The 17,500-nt window shown below is 36.3% G+C and overlaps 1 long non-coding RNA gene across 1 annotated transcript in view; it reads left to right on the forward strand.

Annotated features, from left to right (window-relative positions):
* Positions 1-17,500, forward strand: part of LOC107659838 (uncharacterized) — a 38,920-nt gene that overhangs the window by 15,344 nt on the left and 6,076 nt on the right. Inside the window, exon 2 of the long non-coding RNA XR_001630961.1 lies at positions 7,718-7,806. This is a non-coding gene — a long non-coding RNA (uncharacterized LOC107659838). The remainder of the gene's footprint in view (positions 1-7,717; positions 7,807-17,500) is intronic.

Here is a 17,500-nt window from a genome sequence, read left to right on the forward strand (position 1 = left end):
TGTGTGTGTGTGTGTGTGTGTGTGTGTGTGTGTGTGTGTGTGTGTGTGTGTGTGTGTGTGTGTGTGTGCATTCACTGGAGCCCTGTGGGGGTTTCCCACACCGTCCATCCCTGTGTGAGAGAGGTGGAGCCGGGTATCAAGCACTGCCAGAGCACCTCACTGCACGGAGCGAGAGACGTGTGTAACAATTTTTTTCATTTCTTATCCAATCACAGTGCTTAAATGTGCAAGAATGGGTGGAGCATATCTTGAGTGACAGAAGACCACATGCTTCACCTGAGCCAATGGTCTCTCAGGAATCTGTTTTGATGATTTTATTAGTGGTGCTTGGTGAGATATCATTATCCTGCTAATAAGTCCAGCCAAATCTAAGTAAGCAGTCTCATAAAATGAGCATTACATTGAAGATTCAAACACAAACATGTAATGTTTAGTCATAAAAAGAAAAAAGGAAAGGGGATTTATAAGATGTACATTTACTGTTTGAGCCCACCTGTGTTCCAAATAAGTATAGAAAGAACATTTTAGTGAACCGTTCTTAAAAGAACATATTTTTAAAGAATATTTTAAATCTAAAAATCCTTTTTTCAGCTATAATGAACATTTTTATCAATGGAAAGGATCCATGGATTTTAAATATTATTCATGGACCAATGTAAAGAACCTTTATTTTTAAGAGTGTAGATTATTTTACTCTATTTCTATTTTTTCAACACATTGAAATGATCTAAGTGGCTAAATTTTATGAATTAAAATGTGTTCTGAGCACAATGAATTTGTTAAAGCTTTTTAATATGAGGTTTGCTGTGTTCTTAGCCTGCTTATAAGGAACAATAGGGGTCAATAAGACAACTGTAATAAGCTCACTCAAAAAAAAACGTAATATTTCTGGATTATAATTACAGACAGAGCATTATGATAATCTTATTTTGGCTCAAGATAGCTCTTTAATATTGTACTTTAATGTGAATATCAACCGTTTTTATACATTTTTGTTGTTGTACTGCATCAATATTTGTTAGTCACTCAGGCAGTGCCCTATATACTTGCTACAGATATAAAATCATCAGTCTTTTAAAATGCATAATATTGCTTTGAAATACCAAATAATAAATAAATAAATAAATAAAAATAATTCTTTTCATTTTTTAAATTCTACTGAATATTCAGTCAATATTGTTACAAGAATGTAGAAAAATCAAACAAGGTTTTGACGTGACAATTTATAGTTTACTGTCACACGATAATTTCACACATTTGATCAGAAATAACTCACATTTCAAATCAGCTCCAAACAAAAAGTAAAATAACACACGTGCTTTTGCTGTGCTTTCAGTCATTTTTTTATATTTCAAATGTAAGTTTATGTTGTACTTGGACTTATTAGGGTTACTTCCCACTAAATAGTGAGCACTTTGATTATTGGCTTTCAAGGCTTGTTTTACTTTTCATTGCCCCTTATTTTGAAGGACATTCATCTCCAAAGTCTGTTTTCTTCCATCATTCTTCTTTTACAAACTCTTCTAGTTCTGGTCTGTTTAAATGTTCCATACAGCTCCTCTTATATGAGAGACTAAAAGCATTATGCATAAGCAAGCGTTCAAGGTCAGGCAACATGGTGGCTAGTCAACTTCAATCCACTCTCGGTTGAGATCACACATACCTGCGATCTCTTCGGGTCTCTGTTTCAAGTCACCCACAGTGCTTACCGTCCTGCAGACCGATCACCCTGGTGAGGTCATCGACTGACTCCAGCTGTAAGGTTAAATTGCACTTGTTAACATCTTTCATCTCGACTTCTGGACAAACTTCATTTTTGACTGGCAAATGATCGGTGAATTGCTTCGTATCAAACAGACAAGGTTCCCGCAGTATGAGATCATCCCGCACTGTGTCTTTTCTTGATTCTGCTCAGTGTTGATGTGCCTGACGTTAATACAGTGAATTGGTACTCGAAATAGGATTCCGGGCAAAGGCTCAATACTTGGATAAAATGCATTGTTTTTAGAGTTTTTTCCCCCTTTTGGGGCAAATCGCACGCAGGAGACCGGTGAAAAGTGGCTTTGACACAACAGAGCGGATCGTTGCATCTCGCGCCCACTCAGGCCTGGTTTTTCCCCTCGCCAAGTCACAGGGTGCCGGCAGGGTTCGAGGTGACAGCGCGGCATCAATATCACGCGCCGCCGACGCCTCCTTGCTCTCTCTGGCAATGTGTACCTCGCCAACCTTTCTCTCTCTCTCTCTCTCTCTCAAACACACATACAGACATACACACTCACTTTCACTCCTCTCACCTTCAGTGCTGAGCGCTCACCATCTGCAGCGCTGCTAACACCCAGCCACTGCCAAAGCACAGGCCCCCGCACGGCCTAGTCACACACACACACACAACATACGTGCAGTGCACACGCACGAACTGTCATATCCTCACACACTTTAGCATAGAACATGAGGGCTTTTTCCCTACTAGTCTGAGACCAGTCACTCAACTGACCGACTGATGGATACTGCACATCACATGGATGAAATCGCCAGTTTTGTTCAAATTGGCTGGCCTTGTGTTACTTCAAGGATTAGAAGCACACTAGGGGTATTAGTCCACCTGAAACGAAATATTATAAAGTTTCAGGTTGATACAATGAATATATTTGAGGAAGAATTGGCAAAGTTTGCAAGGTTAGTGGCATCCACGTTTTTTTCAAAACTATCGACACATAACTAGCCTGTAGCACAACTTATTTTTTTGAGTCTGTGAAATCACTAGTCTTTATTTATTAAACATAAGTCTTTATATAAGACTTTATTTTATTATGTTTGTATTTGTTATATTTGAAATAGGCCATATTCTAATAGCAGAAATTCTATGAAATATATTAAAAATATATACAATTCTGTTAAAATTTTTAAATGTTAAATATATTTATTTATATAATTTATTATATATTATATTATATTTATTATATTATTTATGATTATTATTATTATATGTATTTATATAATTTCATGTAATTAAATTATATTTATCCTTAAATAGCAATATAAAATATAATATATGTAATATTTATTAAATGTTTACCTGTATTTTTATTTTTATTCTGTTCAATTGCTAGCAAAGACTGCTGTGCCATTATTTAAAAAATCTCATCAGTTTATTTTATTTTATATATATTTTATATTATTTTTTTTATGATTATATATGTATTTATATAATTTCATGTAATTAAATTATATTTATCCTTAAATAGCAATATAAAATATAATATATGTAATATTTATTAAATGTTTACCTGTATTTTTATTTTTATTCTGTTCAATTGCTAGCAAAGACTGCTGTGCCATTATTTAAAAAATCTCATCAGTTTATTTTATTTTATATATATTTTATATTATTTTTGATTATTTTATAATATTATTAATACTAATGTTATTAATAGTGTGTACTTGTGTGTGTATTCAATATAAAGTCTATATATAAGACTGCTGTACCATTATTTGAATTCATTTTCCTCACTAGTCTATTTTAGTTTATTTTATTATGTGTGTGTGGGGGTGCTTCACAATGCCATAGAAGAACCTTTTTGTCTAAATGGTTCCATAAAGAACCTTTAACATCTGAAGAACCTTTCTGTTTCACAAAAGATTCTTTGTGGCGAAAGAAGGTTCTTCAGATTATAAAAAGGTAAGAAAGAGATGGTTCTTTAAAGAACCTTTGACTGAATGGTTCTTTGTGGAACCAAAAATGGTTCTTCTATGGCATCGCTGTTAAGAACCTTTTGAAGCACCTTTATTTTTAAGAGTGAATATAAAGTATAAGACTGCTGTGCCATTATTTGAATCCATTTTCCTCACTAGTCTATTTTAGTTTATTTTATTATGTATGTATGCATGTGTGTGTTAGACCTTTTCAAATAAACCCACTTTAAAATGGCATGTACAAACAAAACAAACTGTGGTTGGTTGCTTTATATGTCAATCAGATGATCTTTTTGCTGTCTGAGTGAGCGGTTCTTGACCTTAGACTTAATGCTAGTAGTCAAATGTCTGGCTATGCAAACTAATTCCCTACAAACTCTAATCCAGAGAAGGGAAAAAAGCAGAGCACATACCAGAGAAGAAGATTCTTTCGGTGGAGAGAGCAAAAGCGCATGTATGACCAAAGCGGAATGTTTTAGCTCTTACAACAGAAAAAAGCCCCACAGGTTTATTTAATTATCTCTCAGTAATCGAGGTCCCAGGTGATCGTTCCCGAGAGGAGAGCATGAGGGCTTGATGATATTACACACTGAATTACGCTCTGAGTGTGATATTACTGTGAGAAATTTCACGTCTTCCAGGCTAAACGTCTTGTTGTGGAGTGTCTTAATTCATTTACCGTTGTTTGTTGCCTCGGTGCCCCTGAGCAGAGGTGAATTAATGGTGGTCATTTCTCGCCCTTCCTCATTCCATTAAACGGACACGGGCGCTTGCAGGCATCCGCCGAAGAAGAAAAAACTCCTTCTCGCACAGGCCTCGGAGAGAGGAGCCCATGAAATGTGTAGTGGAGTTTAATGACTTATAATGAGATTCATAAAACATGGCTGAAATTGCTTGAAAAAAGCGGCGGGAGAAAAAACGGTAACGAAACACGTTGACGGCAAGCAGACTTGACATTTGGCCTTGTGTAATTAGGAATGTGCCAGCCTCCTTTCCTTCTAAATCTGGGCTCTAAATCATTATTCTCCACGGTGTTGACTTTGTCATGTTTCTGCGCTTAAGCTTTACCATTTCTGTAAATATTGCAGCCAAAATTACATTACAGTTTTTTTCTACCCCTTAATTGCTTGCCCTCCAAACACAATCTGCTTTGGCAGTACATAAGATGGTATAGGAGTTAACGGAGGCTGGAAGCTGGCACGCAAGCTGCACGTGCTCAGAAGAGGCCCGCTAAGAAGAGGAGATGAAGAGTTGAGAAGCTGGAGACAGCTGATCACACACACAAGCTGTAGAGCAGCAGGCAGATGCCATCGTATCACGGCTGTCTGTCAGCAAAACTGGCAGTACAGAGCAGCCGAGAGAGAAAGAGAGAGAGGGAAAAAAGCTGAAACGTCGAGGGAAAGATGGAGTGAGGGTGACGGGAAGACTAGGGCCGAGCGGAGAGATAAAAATACCAATGTACAGGAAAACCAGGGAAGATGTGTCAATGGAGGGAAGTGACAGGGCTGAGGGCACAGAGCCACTTTGGAGTGTGTGACATGAAGGGAAAATAGCTCAAGAATTACCGCTTTATTTCGTAATTGATTTGACAGTTGCCTCAACGTATTTAGACACTGCATATAAAAAAGTTAATTGTAAAGAAAGTATAACATTCGCAAAAAGAAGTTTGTTAGGTTTCAGTTTATAAAACAATAGATATAACAATAGATGTTATCCGCAAGATTATTTTAGCATTGGGAGACAAACTTGCAAAAATCTGCAATTAAGTGAATAGAGTAAAGCTCTAGCATCATTTCTTTGCAGATTCCACTTGTTCTTTTTCTTCTTTTATTTGTAATGTTTTAATTCAATGACATTTCATGCATGTTAAGTGTCCAAATCTCCAAACTAAGGTCAGTGCTGTCAAAACAATTAACATAGCGATTGAAACTGACTCTTAATTTCCCTAAACAGTTCAGTTTCACTGTATAATGAAGTACATTCTTTTCAAATAACACATTTCTTTTGATGTGGGTCAGATTCAGGTGTATTTTGTTTTTTGAGAGCACTGGCGTTAATTTAGAAGTGCGTAAAAAGCACCTGAGAAAATCTGTATGAGAGAAACAAGTGGAAGACTGCAAAAATAGCTTATGCCTCATTTAAAATGCTGATACAAAACAGAAAAGAGAGCAATTTTAACTGTAGGGCCTCCATAGACATTGAAAAGGACAATATTCAGATCAGAGGAAATCATTAGTCTCTCAGTGTCCAATTCTTTAAAAATGTAATCTTTGTTTAGGCTGCATTCTTGAACAGTTGTAAGTGGGGAAAAATAGAGCAATTTATAGAGTAGGCTAATAGAAAAAAAATCTGAATTGATTATTATTAGTTTGTTTGTTTGACTATTTATTTATTTATTTATTTATTCATTCATTCTTATCAAAATCAAAAGATTTTATACCATGTGGTCCAAATATCTGAGAAAATCTGGATTCATTTATTCATTCATTAAGGTCTCTTTATTATTATTATTATTTTAAACGTATTTTTACTTTTTTAAACCCCTGTTTTCACCAAAACTGCTTTCCTACATGGATAATGTCTTTCCATTAATGTCATGAAACTGCTCTCACCGTTTCTCAACTTCTCTTTAGCTCCCTCATTATATTCATCTTCCCCTCGGCTTCATTTGATGCGCGCTCTGAAAGCACACTTTCCCCAACTTTCTTTCCATAAGAGGCTGTTGAAAGGGATGTCATCAGGGGTGGAAAATCTCTGTGATTGTTTTTGCGAGGGGTGGACGTGGAGTTCTTCCACATCGGTTTTTGGGAAGGGTTCTTCTCAGCGTCCCGCTAAGCCGCTAGCTCTCGGACTCTAATCCCTTCAGCCAGTGGGGAGCGATGACACTCCGTAAATACCAATAACAAATAATGAAGCATTGCTTTATCTGTGTGATGGGAGCCGAGTTAATCTGTGGACCACTCTTGACACTCAATTAAAAGTGAAGAATGTGTCCCTCTCCGAGTTTCGGAGGAGTTCGAGGGTGGACCCCGCTCTCAGACATGCTTGCTAAATACATTGAGATGAGAAGTTCGGTGACATGTTGGGACCTCAAGAGCCTTTGGCTGCCTTGTTTAGCTTAGTGCCTAGGACTTGATACGAACAAACAGAGAGGAGTCGAGATAGGAACCTTAAATTGAGACTGGTTGAAGCAAAAACAGGACAGCTAAAAACTGAATGCAATAAATATGAATGTGTCAGGGGAACACTGTAATGGAGTATGAAATAAACGTTTAGTCAAGTCAGAACATAAATTACATAAGGGAATATTTCTCAATTAGTTTCTACATAGGCATTAGGCAATAGTGTTGTCACAATAGAGTCTGCCATGAAACAACCTATTATAAGCACAAATGCAGACTATAGAGAATTATGAAACAAAAATCATGAAAAATCAGAAATGTAACATTTAAAAATAAATAGTTTTTAGCCAACAAATTTTGTAATTAATAAATGGTAGAATTACAATAACATTCAAAATGCATGTGAGAACTGAGGAAAAAAATAAAAGTGAAATACATCATGAAGATTAAATGAGTGGTTCTCTACCAGGGGGCCCGGTAGAGAGGCCTCAAGATGACTATAAATGGTTTGAGAAAAACAAAAACAAAAAAACATTAACATGTGTTAAGACAACTGAAAATCAAGATATTTCTTATTTAATTCCTCAACGAGGATTTTTTCTTTGAACCACCTGGATTCTATGAGGAAGCCTAATTTTAAAAGTGTGATTTCAAGACTTGGTAAAGTCATGTAAATTATTACAATCTTGGCATTTTTAATACATTTTATTAATATACAGTTTTCTAGTTATTCCAACCTCTAAAATATTTTACCATGCATCCAGTAAATCATACAAAAAATTGAAAAGTCATGGGGGCTTCAAATTTTGTTGTGGACAGTGAGGGGCCTTGGAGTCAGAAAGGTTAAGAAGCGCTGGCTTTTTTGAAACCAAAGAGTCATGTGTCCCATTTTGAAATTGCAGGATGAGGTCAGAGGGGACTATGTGCCATACTGCATGATCCTCTGGACGGAATACTGCAAGGATGGGATTCTATCACACAACAGGCCCAGGTAAGCACTTAGACCCACAAATTAATCTCTGCCCACACCTGTGCCTTTTACTTTATGTGTATATTCATGACAAGCAGATACACCTTTTTGTATGGAGTGAAACACTGCTGCGTTAACTTAACTAAGGTCTGAACTACCAAGCTTGTGGGTTAGAAATCCAGATCCTTAACCATTAGTCCACCACCAGCGAGTGAAGGTGTTCATTTTAATAAAATCAATAATTAATCATTTATTAGTATAAGCACATTATATTTTTGATATTATTCAGTGGGTTTCAAAAGTCTGAGGCCACATTGACAATATGAGATTTAAAATCTAATTTTAACCTAGAAATACACAGTTTTAGGATTGTAATGTAAAACAAATAATCAAACGAGCAAGAAATATTTCACATTATGAAAAAATTCTAGGTTACTAATGAAATTCTACTCAGACGGTCAGATGTTCTTCTTTAGATCGTTTCAAATCATGCTGGAGAACATTATCATCAGGTTTCACACAAACTTGTAGAGTTCATGCAGCTCAAATACTGCTGTCATTAAAGAAAAATAGGGGGACTTTTTTTTTCAATTCAACTTTTCTCAGAATGCTAGTGATATAGAAAGTGCAATTTATAATGGAAAAACATTGCGTTATCTTAAAGCAGCACTATGTAACTTTTGGCGCTCTAGCGGTTAATAAACAGAACTGCACACATCCCGCGGAAGAACATTCCAACCGGAGCTACTTCTCTAAGTTTGTCTATGGCGATTCACGCAGGTATGTGTTACTCCGCAGCGGTGACGACCCGACCAGGCTACAATAGTCCAAATATAAGTACTTATTATAAGTGTACCGTAGTGATTCGGAATAAGACAAAACGCTGTTTGGAAGATGAATTCATGATGTACTCGCTCATTATATACATTTTGCAAATTTTGAACACAGAAAAAGTTACGTAGTGCTGCTTTAAACAATACAAAATCGTTTTTTCCCACTAATATTACACTTCTGAGCATGTGCTTTATTGGCTTTGTGAAGGCTTGAGATAACTTGCCCGGAACAGCATGCTGACATCAATGTAGACAGCTTAACGTTCATAAAGTGGGTCACATGATCCCAGTAACTGATTATTTCTCTTGAATCCATTGATCTGGAAGAGATGGGGTAGCAGATCGTGTGTGAGAGTCTGTCTGTGGCCCTGACCCGCGTGTGTCGTGTGGGCAGGGGGGTAAACACTGTGGAGCGGTCCATCAGCACGGGGCCAACCTTCTGCAGTCCATTTCCCTCCACTCACAGAGGAAACACACTGGGCTTTGTTTATGCTTCAGGGGCCTCCACTGTTCAGAAATGTGAGAACGGCAGAGAAGAGGAGGGAGACAGAACTTATTTTCTACTTTCCATAACGATTTAGAGGTTTTTACAAATTAAAAAAAGAAGACACCTCAGTCCCAGCAGATGGTTGTTGGTAGCCGCGTGTTCTTAACAATCTGTAATTCCCCCCCCATTTAAATATGTTCTGTGGTCACCCACTCTGCCCTCAGGACTGTATCTGCCCTCACATTATTAAAGTCTGCATAGAGAACAGTCTGGCATTGCTGGCCCGATAGAAATGTTTTGACACCGGCACCGTGCTGCCCTCTCACCAGACGCAATCACGCCAGTTTACCTTCCAAAACACAACGCCATCTATTTTTTTATTTTTTTATTTATCCTGCAAAATGGATTTTTTTTTTGTCTCTCGCTCTTAAACCCTCCATTCTTCTCCCCCAAAGAGGTGCCTCTGTTCGCTGCAGATAAATAGGAATTCCAAACTCCAACGCTTCATTTGTCATGGTATGAAATCCAAGAGTGGAATCTAGAAATAGCTCCAGCAATGTTAATGTGCAGTGCCTGAGGCCTGATAACATGTAGGAGGCTTTTAGTGATATTTGCCTCTTGCATATTTTGTTCCGGGATTTTTTTCTTTTCTTTTTTTAAGAAAGAGAAGGGAAAAAACAAGATCTGCACTTTTTTTGCTGCAAATATTGCGAAATGATATTCCTTTTTCCTCCACACTGGCTGAGCCCATTATTTGGCTATGACATTACAGTTTTAATTGAATTGAATGCAATTTACTCTTTAAGAAAACTTTTAATTAAACACCATATGGACAGATCGTGGGGAGAAGTGGCCTCCACAAAGTTCCCTGAGGGAAATTCGCGGTATAATTAAGAATATGAACTGTAATGACACTCCGGGATTTAATGAAACTTGCAATGCAAATAGGGCTATGTATAACCAGCATTCATCTGACAGAATGACTGAAGTTTGGAGATGCGTCTAGGAAAACCTTTTTCCCCTGAGCCCACTTTGTGGAAAATTGGAGTGTATTGTGGGGGTTGGGACCCGAAAGACCGGCCACATGAGAGCTAACATGACCTTACCGAGACTAATGGCGAACCCTGGATCACTGAAACATTGTGTAAATGATTTGCAACACGTCCCAGACTCCGTGTTTGAAAATCGTGGGAGGACGCCTCGGATTCAATTTAAATGTTGACCACAAAACAACCTCGGTTATTTTTAAAATTAAATGTGCCAGTCGCTCGTGGAAGGTTATCAAGCAGTCACCTTTTTTCTTTTGACCGGTTGGCCATCTTTTCACACCACATTACTGCTGCGAGCACTTATTTTCGGCTCTGCAGAAATGCGAACTGCGTTATATTTCAAAAAAAGGCTTGTTGGTCTAATGGAGCTTTGTTACTCTTTATTTAATCTTTTATTGCAATGGCTGCAGACCCAATTCTCCACTCTCCACACATTGAGTTTTAGACATTTATGAATAAAGTTCAAACTTATTTTTTTAAATAATTTCCCACATTTTAAAATAATAGTAAATTCAATGAAAATAAGAAACAAAACAAATGAAAGTATGTTCAATTATAATGTGATAAAGATTTTTTTTTAATTATTATTATTATTATTTGTGATCCACTGAAGTTGTGCACATATGCTGGACACTTGCCTTTCATTCTTTCCTATAAATATGTTATAACGTTATTAACAATAGTAGTTTTGCAAATAGATTCATACTTCATATTTATCTATAAGCTAATACTTAAACTAATTCATATTTCATGTTTATTTACAAACTAATCCCAACCATTTAAGCATAAAGGTAATGTGAAAAATAATTCCAGTTAATCCAAATTTCTGACTGGTAGTGTAAAACAATTTATGCATTAATTTGATATGATATATATTAATTTCATTATATATAGTAAATATAATAATTATATAAATAATATAGCTAAAAATATATTGATCTTAATGAAAAAGCATTTGATATGGAAACCTTCCCTTTGAGCAAACGTTACAGCAGATACTGGAAATTGTTTCAGAATATTTGCACTGAGACATCGAAAGAAAGAAATAAACAAACACTGAGCACAAACCATCTCTGTGCGTGCAGCATGAGGCCCTTCTGTGCTTGTTTACTCTGTGATCCTGATGCATCTCACAGGGGTCACGGGGGTGAGGGAGGACATCGCCTAATTACCAATAAATGCTGAGGTAAAATGTCTTCTGTTGCACAGATTCAAAGTCTGGGGTGAAAGCAGAGAGGAGAAATAAATAGCCGGGCAAAGATGTTAAAAGCCTGGTACACAAAAGAATTTGCAGCGGGAGCTCCATGAAAGCCAGGGAGACAGTAAATATGAGAGCTGGGATGACAAGAAACAAAGGCAAGGAATAGAAAGAAAGAAAAACTGGGAGCTGTATAAAAGACAGGAAACACAGTGTTTTCAGCACAACAAACTCATTTACAGATAGCCTAGGACTTGAAAACAATTATCAGCCATCTTTCCTATCTCTATAGCTCCGTCTCTCGCTTTGTGAGGGCCCTTTGTTTTTCTCAAGGACATATGAATTATTTTAGATCAGCCTGATTTTCATGCTCGTCTATGATTGGTCAGCCTTTTATGTTTTCCTCGCGTATGAAGGCTGGAGAGACACATTTCAAAGTTGTCGAAGAGTGTTTGTTCTAATGTAGGTTCATTAAAGCTTATATGTCCCTTGCGTTAAATATGCTTTTTTACGTTCAAACCAAAAAAACTCTACTTCAGTAATACAGGAATAGGCTTTCCTGCATTTTTAAAGTTTGCGCTAAACCAAAAAAACAACAACAAAAAAAGATTTAAAGAGTGCTAGAGTGGCTCTTGTGTAGTTGCGCCTATAGCAGAAACACTTTGACATCCCTAGAGTTAAATCACATCACTAAAAAGACTGTTAAAAGACTTTGGATTTGGTGATATCACTCTCGCTCACTCCACAAACCTCTCTAAAGGGACCTTTATATTTGCCTATGAATAAAAAGAAAGGGCACATACACACAGGCACCCCAAAAAACTCTGCATTCCACATTTAATTGAGAACAAAATCCTACAAACAGTGTCAGTCCAAAGTAAACGATTCAAAACCCCAATTCAGCCAATCAGGTGAGAAGCTTTAGTCTCTTTGGCGATGGCGTCTCCGCCCTCTTGTGCGGGGCACAGATGACCTATTGTCCCACTGACTCGCAAAGCACACAAGCCGTACTGTAACGCCTCCGAAAAACTCCATCACTTTCACCTACAGAGACTAAACACACTGCTGTTATAATACAACTGTGTTTCATCGCTTAAAGAATGACTTCATTCTTCATTTAATGTGTTAAATACATGGAGGGAGGAAAATGTAAACATGTCCCTTTAATAGGCCTATGGCCTAATTATATATTATTATGAACAAATATCTTAAATTATATTTTCCATGGAAAACATATTCTGAATTACAGATAAAATGTTGTATGAATGATAATGTATGATGGAAATATTATCTCCGATTTACAATTCACAACCATTTAATTAAATGCAGAAATGATTAAAAACAGTTTGATTTACTATATCAATTATAAAATGTATTTATGTTAATGCAGATATTCAATATGTTCTTCAAAATGTGTTTACCCCATAATTTAGTATAGACTTTAACAAAATAATTATAAAAGCTTTGATAATGTTGTAATTGCCTCCAAAATAATACATAAAATAAAAAAGAATTGACAAATAAAATAGGATTGATATTTTATGTCATAATGTATGTTATTGTAAAATATATTCATATTAAATTATATGTATAATTTATTTTTGCACAATTTGAGTTTTTTATTTTCACTTGTCCTGTGGCATAACAAATTAACTTTTTAAATTACAAATATTGCATGTATTTTCTCAATTTTATGAGGTCTTAAAAACTGCATACAAACCAGATATAATCTTCAATAAACACTGCAGAACTGCTTATATTTTTTACATTAAAATACAAATATTAATTTTATTTTTGCTCTATCATGATTATATAGAAGAAACTCACCTCAGTTCTACTGCCATCCAGCTGCTCATTTTAACATAACTAATAGGACATAAGGAATTGCAGATCTTGCAGTTACTGTAGCTGAAAATCATATACCACAAAGCATTTTCATCATTTCATGTATGCTTTAAGAGGCCCTTTTTAACTCTAAACCATGGACAGCACACTGCTGCCATCTGTTGGCCATTGTTTTGTAGCGCAGAGACACATGTGACGTCCATTACATTATTAGATTTACAACAATATAGTCTGCTTTTAAATAAAGTCACGTTTATAGCATTCTTCATCATCCAGTTTTACCCTACCTATCTGAGTTTGAAAGGTATGCTGGTTATAACTGAGACAGAAAGATTAATAATCAACAAATAAAAAAACTTGCACTTTACAGACAGCAGTACAAATGACTTCAGGCTTCTCTGTAGCTAAAAATACACAATAAGCAAAAAACTAAACCAAATGTTTTGAAATTGATCCTTAGTAAGATCCTGATGGGAAGCATGCATGATCATAATTAATGACCCACTGCACAACATTACCGACACCCCACAGACCTGTCTCTGATGACCTCTGACCCCAAAGGTAATGTCATTAGGAACATTAGGAACTGAAGGCCAAACACATGATTCCTGGTGTGCAATCATGAATACAGAGCATTTGCATGTGGAGTGTCGGTAGAAAATGGCATTTGTCTAATATTCTAGTATGTTTGGGTCAGATTTTGCCATCTTAGTGTAAACCAACTGCCCCCTTGAGTACAGTTAAACCTGAAATCACCTACATCAAGGAAAATTACTTATTTAGCATACAAAATTATGTTGTAATGAAGATATGATAGTGCAACAAGGTTTCTGTGAGAGTTAGGTTTTGAGGATAGAAAATATCATAAGCTCAGTATAAAAACAATAGAAGTCAATGGAAAGTCTCCAACATGAAAGAAAAAAAGTGTGTGTGCTTGTAAATGCATATATTCACATTGTAAGAAGACTTAAAAGTACATTTTGCAAAAAAATACTAATTCAATTTCATTTGTAATATGTAATTGAATTTGTTTACTTGCCATTTCTTCATAATTATTTATGAAATTTACTATAAATTTCTGAATTCACAAAAGTAAATCACTGAAAAAAATTCCTTTGAAACTTTTTTTGCTCAGAAACTGCTATTACATTTCTCAAGTAATTACAAAGAAATGCCAGGTATTAAATTAAATGTGATTTTTTTTTTAATTAGAATGTCTGAAATAGTCTTTTCTTGCAAAATGTACTCAATAATCTTTTTATTTACAACTCAAAATCTTTTATAGTGAACAAGACAATAAAGAAAACAAGCTAGTCTGATAATGTCATAGAAATGAAAACACTAGGCCAAGTCAGTTGGTCCACATATGTAGTGTTAATAATGCTTCAGATATACTGTACAGTATAATGCAAGTACAACTTTATGAATTGACTTAACTATTAATAACAACAGTAATTCTATGGAGACCTCACAAAGTCATTTTGTGTGGACCACACAGGCAGCTTCCCATTGTCGACAGTGCTTAACTGAACACTGACATTGTCAGAACTCAGAAACTGATTTGCTGCTTCTTTTGAGTTGTGACAATGGCGTTCACTCCATGGTTTTTGTTCTACAGACAGCAGGCCTGTAACAACACTATCACAGTCAGGATTTGCTCCGTGAAAAGCAACGGCAAGATTCGTTTTGGAGCCCTCTCGTAAGAGTTAAGTGCCGAGCGGCGCGCTGATACAAAGCCCGTTTGATCCTCAGGGATTGTGGGATGTAAAGCGTTTGAGTCTGTCAACCCCTTTGTCATGATAGCTCGTTTTTCTCCATCTTCTTAGTCCGCTCACCCGTCTATTGTTATTATCCGCTCTAGTCATCGCCGTTAATCTGAGGGAATATCTTTAGCTCTCCGAGTCGTTAATCTGATTCGCGATCTTTAGCTCCTCAATTTGGGGCTTTTATCCAGGCCATTATCCGCATATTGCATGTAGTCTTTGTTGTAAATCTGAGCTGGAATTGTTCCACATCTGTAGACAACACTCCAGCGGCCTGCTGTTGCCAGATGTTTCTCCACTGCAATCTTTCATTGTACAATGGCTTATTTCGTTGAATCTGAATCTGTTTCAACAATGACTCCTCTATAAAGGGAACACAGCATGGATAAGTCTAACACAGAGTGCTTGGACGAAAATAATTGGTCAAAATGCACCTGGATAGGATCAACCCACATTCATTTAAAGCAGTGGTCACCAACCTTTTTAGGCCCCAGATCCCTGACCTCGGCCTTTATGAAAGATGGTCAAAATGCACCTGGATAGGATCAACCCACATTCATTTAAAGCAGTGGTCACGAACCTTTTTAGGCCCCAGATCCCTGACCTCGGCCTTTATGAAAGACAAGATCTACCTATTGAAGAATTGATAGAAAAATACATCCCAGATTGTACTTCAAATTTGAGGCCTTTACTTAGTATTTTAATTAGTGATGCACCAGTCATGGCTAATTCAGATTTTATTTTCTTTCTTTTTTTTTTAACTAGCAAATTGGAATCTGATACTGATACTGATTTTTATGCAAATTTATTTATTGGCTATTTGCTTTATAACAACCAAACTGGCTTTAAACAAAAATATCTAGCCATTTGAAATTAGAGGCAACCACTGCATTTTAATCACGATCTGCACGGGCAGTTGTTTTTGATTTGATTTAGATTAATTTCAGGATTTAAAACAAAAACAGAATGGTCTGACTTTAGGTGTTATTTATTTATTTGCTACATAAAACATCTGCACGAAACAACAGCAGGTCTGAATGAGATGCACTCTCTGACAGCAGGTGGCACTAATGAACAGGGTTGCCAGGTTTTTGCAATAAAACTAGTCCAATCTTGTTTTGAGGGGGGGTTCCCCTGTAAAAATCGCATTCTGGGGGTAAAAGATCAGGTTATTGGGGTCGCTTCAACCCGCGGACATGAACAACAACCCGCGCCAACAGTGTTAAAGTAGCCCAATTCCGCGGGAAGACCGCGGACTTGGCAACACTGCTTATGAACCGACCGCAATATAGCGTTTCCTTGGTTACCGCTGTAAACAAAGCAGAGCTGCGCTTTATATGGAGGAGAAGAAAATGCCATTGCCATCGAAACTTTTCTCAAGACAGTTCCCTTCAGTGATACATTAGTATAACCCCAGAAATGTAATGCATTTTTGTACTTATTTTACTGTTATTTTCGGGATCTACTGGGACAGTGATAAAGATCTACCAGTCCATCGCGATCGACGGGTTGGCGACCACTGATTTAAAGGGATAGTTCAGCTGAAAATGAAATTCCTGTCATTATTCACTATCATGCTGTTGCATACATGCATGACTTATAGAAGGTATTTTGAAAATGTCTCAGTGTTGTTTTTTTCCATACAATGAAAGTAAATGGGATCCAAAAATGATTGTTTGACCCCATTGACTTTCATTGTATGGTCAAAATCAGAAACATTCTTCACAATACCGCTTTTTGTGTTGCACAGAAGAAATAAAGCAGACAAGAGGCTTACTAAATGTTGTTTTTTTTATTATTTATTTATTTTTGATATACTGTCCCTTTAAAGCATTTCCACCTTTTTGATGCTGCAGACTTGGTGTTAGTTGATGTTTAAAGGCAAAATACTACAGGCAAAACCATTGGTTTTTTTGTCTACTTTCATTTGCAATTTTGAAATTTTGGGCTATTTTGATTCGATAACATGTCTTCTTTTAGTCTAGTGGAAAGAAATACACATTCAAATGTTTATTACACTTTTATCTAATTGCATCTGTAGATTTCAATTCTTTCAAACAATATCTTTGTTTTCTCAAATATTCCAGTTATAGATCCAGATCTCTAAGATCCATCCTGTGAAAAAATAAATAAATTTGAATATGTAAATAACACGAAACAAGAACTTTGAACCTGTCTTCATTTAGGTTCAGAATTCTGTTCTAGAAATATTTAAACATACCAATTCAGAAAACGTGTAATACAAAACAACTTGTCTTAATGTACTTAATCAGCTGGGTATATATATATAATGCACACAATATGATTTTGCATTGACACAGCCCTCTTTTGACGTGTATATACAAATGCTGCTAGCCATAAACAAAAGTCTTCATTACTACCCTCGAAAACATCAGATCAGCCTCACAGTTTATTACAGCCATCTCATTGTGAAGATACACACATTAGCTACGACAAGAGCTTCCATTAAACAATGAAAACTAATGAGGTTACAGTGAAATAAAACTAGATCGAGCAAGCGGAGTACAATTACCCCAAAT

This window comes from Sinocyclocheilus anshuiensis, unplaced genomic scaffold (genome assembly GCF_001515605.1).
Source record: "Sinocyclocheilus anshuiensis isolate Anshui unplaced genomic scaffold, SAMN03320099.WGS_v1.1 scaffold1032, whole genome shotgun sequence".
Lineage (NCBI taxonomy): Eukaryota > Metazoa > Chordata > Actinopteri > Cypriniformes > Cyprinidae > Sinocyclocheilus > Sinocyclocheilus anshuiensis.